This window comes from Magnolia sinica, chromosome 10 (assembly GCF_029962835.1).
Source record: "Magnolia sinica isolate HGM2019 chromosome 10, MsV1, whole genome shotgun sequence".
Lineage (NCBI taxonomy): Eukaryota > Viridiplantae > Streptophyta > Magnoliopsida > Magnoliales > Magnoliaceae > Magnolia > Magnolia sinica.
Window position 1 is genome coordinate 40,501,817 of NC_080582.1, and position 8,452 is coordinate 40,510,268.

Here is an 8,452-nt window from a genome sequence, read left to right on the forward strand (position 1 = left end):
GAAGATCAATCCTGATAAACAGGATCATTCAGAGGTATGGACATGTCTTCTGAATTAAACTTCTCAATAAATGGCTTTAATCAAATACCATTTACTTTGAATTCATTACCAATAGCCCCATGAGGATAAACATTGGTAATAGTGAAAGGGCCGGTCCAACGAGATCGGAGTTTGCCTGCAAAGAGATGTAACCAAGAATTATACAACAAGACTTTCTGACCTGGTGTGAATGATTTCTGAAGAATGTGTTGTTCATGAAACACCTTCTTCCTATCCTTGTAAATTCTCGAGTTTTCGTATGCATCATTCCAAATTTCTTCGAGTTCATTTAACTGAAGTTTGCGTAGCAAGCCAGCGTTGTCCAGATTGAAATTCAAAATTTTAATCGCCTAGTAGGCCCTATGTTCCAACTCTACAGGCAAGTGGCAAGCCTTCCCATAGATAAGTCTAAAGGGAGATATTCCAATAGGGGTTTTAAATGCAGTATGGTAAGCCCATAAGACATCGGTCAATTGAATTGACCAATCCTAACGGTCAGGGTTAATCATCTTTTCCAATATGTGTTTAATTTCCCTATTGGAAATCTCAGCTTGCCTACTTGTTTGTGGGTGGTATGGAGTGCTCACTTTATGAGAGATGCTATATTTCTTCATTAAGTTCGCAAATGGCCGATTACAAAAATGTGAGCCCCCATCACTAATGATGGCTCGAGGCGTTCCGAACTAGGAAAGGATATTCTCTTTTAAAAACTTAATGACCGTTCGATGTTCATTATTCCATCATGGAATCACTTCAACCCATTTAGTGACATAGTCTACTGCTAGCAAAATGTATAAATTCCCAAAGGATTGGGGGAATGGTCTGATGAAATCAATGCCCCAACAATCAACTGCTTCAATGATCAGAATTCAGAGGCATCATATTTTGACGGGACAATGCTCCCAACTTCTGACAATGCTCACTAGCTTTGCAAAACTCATGAGTGTCCCTGAACAAAGTGGGTAAGTAAAAGCCACACTGCAGAATCTTGGTCGTGGTCTTTTTAGCAGAAAAGTGACCACCACAGTCCTAAGAGTGACAGAAGAAAATGACACTTTGGCACACATCTCCTTAAGATTTGATCTGAGCAATATTTAAACAAATATGGATCATTCCAGAAGAACTTATGAACCTCGGTGAATAATTTTTTCTTATCTTGCGCAGTCTAATGTGTCGGCGTGAATCCTGTGGCAAGATAATTAGCAATATCAGCAAACCAAAGTGACTAGAAGACTTTGAACAGTTGTTCATTAGGGAACATGTCATTTATATGTGTCGTCTCAAGGGAATCAGAGAGATCAAGGTGGGAAAGATGGTCAGCCACTACGTTTTCTACTCCCTTTTTATCTTTTATTTTCAAATTAAATTCTTAGAGTTGGAGGATCCATCTTATTAGGCTGGGCTTAGCATCATTCTTAGAAAGAAGATACTTGAGCACCGCCTGATCTGTGTAAATGAGGATCATGGATATGATCAAATAGGACCTAAATTTGTCCAAAGCAAACACTACAGCTAAGAGTTCCTTTTCCGTAGTAGAGTAGTTCACTTGGGCCAGATTTAAAGTTCTACTTGCGTAATGAATAATGTAGGGCTTCTTTTCTTATCTCTGGCCTAAAACTGCCCTAAAAGCATAGTCAGATGTGTCACACATAAGTTTAAAAGGAAGGCTCCAGTTGGGTGGTTGCATGATAAGTGCAGTGGTTAACATGCCCTTAAGCTTAGTAAAAGCTTCCTGGCATTGCTCAGTCCACTCGTATGGTGCATCCTTTTGAAGTAGATTACATAGAGGACGAGAGAGGTGAATAAAGTCATTTATGAATATTCTGTAAAACCTGGCATGTCTTAGGAAGGATTGCACGTCTCGCTTGTTCTTGGGTGGAGGTAGGTTAGAGATAAGATCAATTTTAGCCTTATCTACCTCAATTCCCTTGGACGAGATGATGTGTCTAAGGACAATTCCCTTACGAACCATGAAATGACACTTCTCCCAATTCAGTACCAAATTCTTTTCCTCGCATTGCTTCGCACATTTTTTAAAATTTTTAAACATTCGCTGAAGGATGGACCAAAGATTGAGAAGTCATCTATGAAGACCTCTAAATATTGCCCCACCATGTCAGAAAAAATACTTAACATGCATCGTTGAAAAGTGGCGGGGGTATTACATAGCCCGAATGACATCCTTCGGTAAGCAAAGGTGCTGTAAGGACATGTAAATATGGTCTTTTCTTGATCTTCAAGGGCTATCTCGATCTAATTGTAGCCCGAATAACCATTGAGGAAGCAATAGTAAGAGTGATCAGTTAGCCTTTCCAAAATTTGATCAATAAAGGGCAAAGGAAAGTGGTCCTTCCTCATGATGGTATTCAACTTCCTATATTCAATGCACATTCTCCAACCAATAGTGATCCTAGTTGGCACGAGTTCATTATTGGCATTGGTTACAATGGTGATTCCAAACTTCTTGGGAACCACCTAAGTTGGACTCACCCATTGGCTATCGGATATTGGGTATATGATACGTACATCCAATAGCTTAAGAACCTCGGCCTTAACCACTTCCTTCATGTTTGGATTTACTCTACGTTGTGGTTGTCATGAGGTCTTCGCATTATCCTCTAGATAAATGCGGTGAGTACAAATCGAAGGGTCAATTCCCTTGAGATCCGCAATCGACTATCAAAGGGCTCCTTTGTGCTTAGTGAGAGTAGAGATGAGCATACTCTCTTGTTCTTACTTAAGGTGGGAAGAAATCACCACCAGGTATGTCTCATCTTAACCTAAATAGACATATTTCAAATCTAAGGGCAAAGGTTATAGGTCAACCTTCGGTGCCTTGAGGTTAGACGGTAGAGGCACCACATCAGTTTGGGGCAATTCTTCAAATTGTGGCCTCCACCAGTTAATTTTAAGTATCGGCACAGTATCAAGCATGACACCTATCTCCCTAATCATATCATCATCAAAATCATGAGAGTGAGCCAGGGATGTCTCTAGAGGGTCAGAGGATAAGGTCAAAAGTGTTCTATCTTCCACGAAAGAGTCAATCATGTTAACATCGGGGGCATCATCATCATCCTCTACCTGTTTGGCCGTATTGAAAAAGATATTCAACTCCAACGTCATATTTCCAAAAGATAAACTCATGACTCCATTCCTGCAATTAATTATTGCATTTGATGTGGTAAGGAATGGGCGACCAAGAATGACAGGAATTTGAGTGCTCATGTCCACGATGGGTTGCATATCCAAGAGGATAAAATAAACCGGATAGTAGAATTTGTCAACCTAGACCAACACATCCTCGATTATCCCTCTTGGTACATGAACTGAGTGATCAGAAAGTTGTAACGTGGTCCGGGTGGGTTTTAATTCACATAGACCAAGTTGCTCATAGACTGAGTACGAGATCTGATTCACGCTTGCTCCTAAGTCAAGAAGTGCATGCTCAATCCGGTAGTTCCCAATTATGCAACAGATGGTTGGGCTACCAGGATCTTTGTATTTCTGTGGCACATCTTACTTCAGGATGACACTCACTTTTTCAGTTAAAAAGATATTCTTTTGAATATTTTGCTGTCTTTTAGTCGTGCATAGGTCTTTCAGAAATTTGGCATATGAAGGTATTTGTTTTACGACATCCAGTAAAGGAATATTGACCTTCACTTGTTTCAACACCTCTACTATGTCTTGAGAGTTAGAAAGAGGTTTTGGTGCAATCAACTGTTGGGGCAATGGAGCAATCGGCTTCCCTTGAGGTTCTGGTTCTAATTCTTGTGGGGCATGGCTAGATCTATTATTGTTATCCTCTTCCAGGTCCTCAGGCTTTTCAGCCCTAACCGGAATGGTTTTGTTAATGGTCTTCCTACTCCTAAGAGTGGTAATAGATTTAGCTTGCTCCATCTGATTGGAAAAGCTTGGGTCGCTAAATTCATATTGCAATTTTGGATTAGGAAGAGGTTGAACTGGAAGGTTCCTTTGTTTTCAATTGCACTTTTAGTTTCAAGTCCTTGTATGACCATTGTGAGGTCTTGAAAGACTTGTAGCATACCCTAATTGAAAAGCTCTTGGTTTTGAAGATGCTTTAAAATTAGATCCTCCTGAGTTTTCCCTTGAATTGGAATTTGATTAGGGAATCCTTGGGGTGTAGCAGTTTGTTTGTTTCTCTAACTGAAGTTTGGATGATTTCTCCAGCTAGGATTGTACGTATTAGAGGTGGGCCCACTAAAAGGTCTTTGATAAGTATTTATGGCATTGGATTGCTCATTCAATACCTCTTGAAAAGCAGATATTGTTAGGCAATTTTCAGTTGTGTGAATGTTGCAAGCACAAATGCCGCAAACAATTTCCTTACCCTTATCCTTGGCCTCAAGTTTTCTGGTGAGATTAGCCACTTTAGCATAGATATCATCATCCTCTTTCAGGAGATACATTCTACCTCTCTCTTTGGATTGTGTCGGCCTGCACATTGTGCTTGATTTTGGGGTGATGTCCCATGATTGTGTGTTTTCAGTAAGCTTGTCAAAATAATCCCACACATCATCAACACTTTTATTCATGAATTCCCCATTACACATTATCTCGACCAATTGGCCCATGGAAGATGTCAGTCCATCATAGAAGAAATTCGTGATGCGCCACGTTTCAAAACCATCTTGTGGGCATGAACTGACAAGATCCTTGAACTGCTCCCAACATTGGAAGAATGTTTCATCTTCCTTTTGGGCGAAGTTCATGATCGACTTTCTAAGGGTGTTCGTCTTATGGCATGAATTTTTTTTTTTATATTTTATTTTATGAACTCCCTTGTCATGTCATTCCATTTACCAATAGATCGAGGACGTAGTGAATGCAACCACATCTTAGCTTTCTCTTTCAAAGAAAAAGGAAAGAGTTTTAACCTGACCATGTAGTTAGACACGTTAGGAAAATATAGAGTGGCTATGATTTCATCAAACTCTTTCAAGTGTAGATAGGGATTTTCAGATTCAAGCCCATGAAATTTTGGAAGGAGTTGGATCACCCTTGGCTTGATATCCATGTGTCCCATATTTTTTAGAAAAACTATACATGAAGGTGTACTAACCCCCGCTAGTTGTAAATAATCTCATAAAGTACGAGGTAGGGGTGCTTGATGCACCTCACTCCCATCTTGGACCTCCTCAACCCTAGGTTGAGGTTGTCTTCTCGAGTGATTGACCGGTTGATTAATAGCCATTGTCACGCCCCTAAACTCGGAAACTGGGCTCATAAAATTCTCGAATGCCGAATCTGGTGCCGACAGCCTCCGTAGTACCCCATTCTCGGCTTCCAGCGCCCATACGCTAGATTCCGATCCTGGAACCCTATGAGGAGGATTTTCTAACGTACATTTACCTCGTAAGAAGCATAACCACAAGTTTACCCAAGTCATAATGGCAACATCATCATAACATATCCATTAATATCAAAACTTTTAAGTACAGTGCATAAAAGGAAATATAATAACAATATCGGAAGCTCTAGAAGTCCGCTGCACGCTCCAAGCTCAATGCTGCCGTGACCTAATGCCACTTGCATGCATCTATTGTGCATAAGCTTATAGAAAGCTTAGAGGGTGGTGTAAGTGTGTGCATAAGATAAGTGCCAAGCACACAATATATCAGAGCAAGTGGAAATACTAACAAGTCCATAAAATATCATCAACCTTATCTAGGATATTCGATGCAAAGACATAATAAGCCAATGACATATATTGAGAAGGTAATGTAGGTCGACTATGCAATGCAGAGACATAATGAGCCAAATATAAGATACCGAGGATGCAATACAATATGCAATTCTGAAGAGCTACGAATACCATTAGCCTGAGGTCATATAAATATAGAAACATAACAACTTAAAATGTTATATGCCGCGGATGTAATGCAATATGCAGTGCGAATGAAATGACCAAGCTAGAGTGTGAAGTCAGGATGATAGTAGTAGTATCGCAGGCTACGAGGTCCATCACAAGAGACTTCTATCCAAACTAGTCCTATACCTAAATTTGGATAGTCAGACTTAATGTGGTAAGCTCTTGATTTCAAGTTAGTCATGCGCCCCAACCGAAATCCTGGCCATTGCGAAGGTACACATAACAATTAGTTGCGCACCACCAGCCTGAGTGGATAGTGAATGAATGAATGAATGGTTAAAATGCTGAGTATGCAACTCCTGCTCAATAAGTCCATATATCAATATTGTACATCTCTGGGATCATCACCGGGGTCTAATACACTCCAAGGTGGCTACCGCCCCGGCCGGCAGGGTAGCTTAGCAAGTGGAAAAGACCTCACTACCTACCTTCCAGTAGTATAACAATGCCTACCCAGCTTGTCGATGACGGACTCATTTGGGAGCTGGTCAAACTTAGCTTAGCTTACAACCCCCTCACTCGGGCAGATAAGGCCACACCCCCTCCCAACCAACCACGACACAGTGGGAGACGCGACCTATTGGTATTCGGCACTCGGGCGCTCATGTATCCACTTGGTCTAGACATTGGGGCGTCTCTTGGCCACAGAGTTATAGGGACTTTCACCTACAGACATCCAAACTGCCTAGATGCTCGAACCAAACATTTTCGGTGTCCCATCTAGCCATTCATGACATGCTTGTGGAGGCTATGACCCTGATGTCGTTATGGCGTACAGTAATCATAATACACAATGCAAGATGCATGAGTCATACAATCCAATCATGCATCAATCCTGCACATACCGTGCGCTTATGTGAGACAATCTCCGCCTATCAGGGAGTCTCATAGCAACCTACCCAATGACTTATGCAATGGTCAACCACATCTCATAATAAACATGCAGATGATGCGTATGAGCATGTAAATGATGCTATGCTGTCACATACTCATAATTGATATCGACAATCGGCATCGATAATCGGCCTATACAATTGGCCTCGGTAATCGGAATTGGCCTCAATAATCGAAATCAGCCTCGATAATCGGAATCAGCCTCGATAATCAGAATCGGCCTCGACAATCAGAATCGGCCTCGACAATCAGAATCAGTCTCAACAATTAAAATCAGCCTCAATAATCGGAATCAGCCTCGTCAATCAAAATCAGCCTTGATAATCGGAATCGACCTCGGCAATTGGAATTGGCCTTGACAATCGGAATCGGCTTTGATAATCAGAATCGGTAATCGGCTTAATAAAGGGCCTAAGGAAAAGTCACAATGTGGACATTTAGCCATCATTGCCCATCAATGTGGACATTTAACCATCATTGCTCCCAAGGAGTGGCCCACATAGAGCCAAACGTATCGTGGGCCCATGGCCTCACACAAGGACCTAATACACATCACTATGGCCTCACTCATGGGCCGCATATACATCACAATGGGCATCATATACATCAAGTGGGCTGCATTGGGCCGCACCAATGAGCCTCATATACATCAAGATGGGCCACAACAATGGGTCATACCAATTAGCCTCATATACATCAAGATGGGCTGCAACAATGGGCCGCACCAATGGGCCTCATATACATCAAGATGGGCCACAACAATGGGCCCCAAATACACCATAATGGGTCACAATACACGAGCTTCATATACATCAAATGGGCCGTATCTCATGGGCCTAATATACATCAAGTGGGCCTTATACATCACAACGGACCTTGTACATACGACAGGTGGGCCTTGTACAACAGGTAAGCCCTAGGACCATCAAAATGGATGGTTGACACGGATATGAAACACATGCATCATGGTAAGTCCCACCATCGGTGCAGATCTATAACACATACATCATGTTGGGACCCATGGCTGCTAGACAGCGTGGATAACATACATAATGGTGGGTCCTACTTGAAGTCTAGATCTATCTCCTTCTCTTTGCAATGCCATATAATGATCTCTACAGGTGGTTGGATGGTATAAATAAAACACACATATCATGTGGGGGCCACGTGAATGGACAGTGCGAATGTTCAACACATACATCATACGGTGGGTCCCACACATGGACGGTGTGGATCAACGTATACATCATGGAGGGACCCACAAAACTTAGGACATCAATACAACAGCTATATATATAGCTGGTGTATGTGTACACCAGCCAATCATCATCACAGGTGGGTCCCACATGGGGCCCACCATAATGTTTATCTTCAATCCCATCAGTTCATAAGGTTACAAAACCTGAATTAAGATGAAAAACAAATTTCATATAAATCTAAAACTTCTATGCTCCCAAAAGAGTTTCAATGGTAGGCGTTCAATCCTCCACCTGATAGATTTGCCTCATTTTTAGTCTCAAGCCTTAAAACAAGCTTGCCAAATGGACGGATGGTTTGGATGGAACACATCCATCATGGTGGGGCTACTGGCCATCCAGAAGATGGATAGCCCTGCAGGTGGTT

General features: G+C 41.6%; 1 non-coding gene across 1 annotated transcript; it reads left to right on the plus strand.

The window, feature by feature from the left end:
* The first annotated feature begins 4,686 nt into the window (after window positions 1-4,686).
* LOC131217913 (small nucleolar RNA R71) lies at window positions 4,687-4,793 on the plus strand. The gene has a single exon (XR_009157498.1). It is a non-coding gene; the product is annotated as a small nucleolar RNA R71 (small nucleolar RNA).
* Window positions 4,794-8,452: the final 3,659 nt, after the last annotated feature.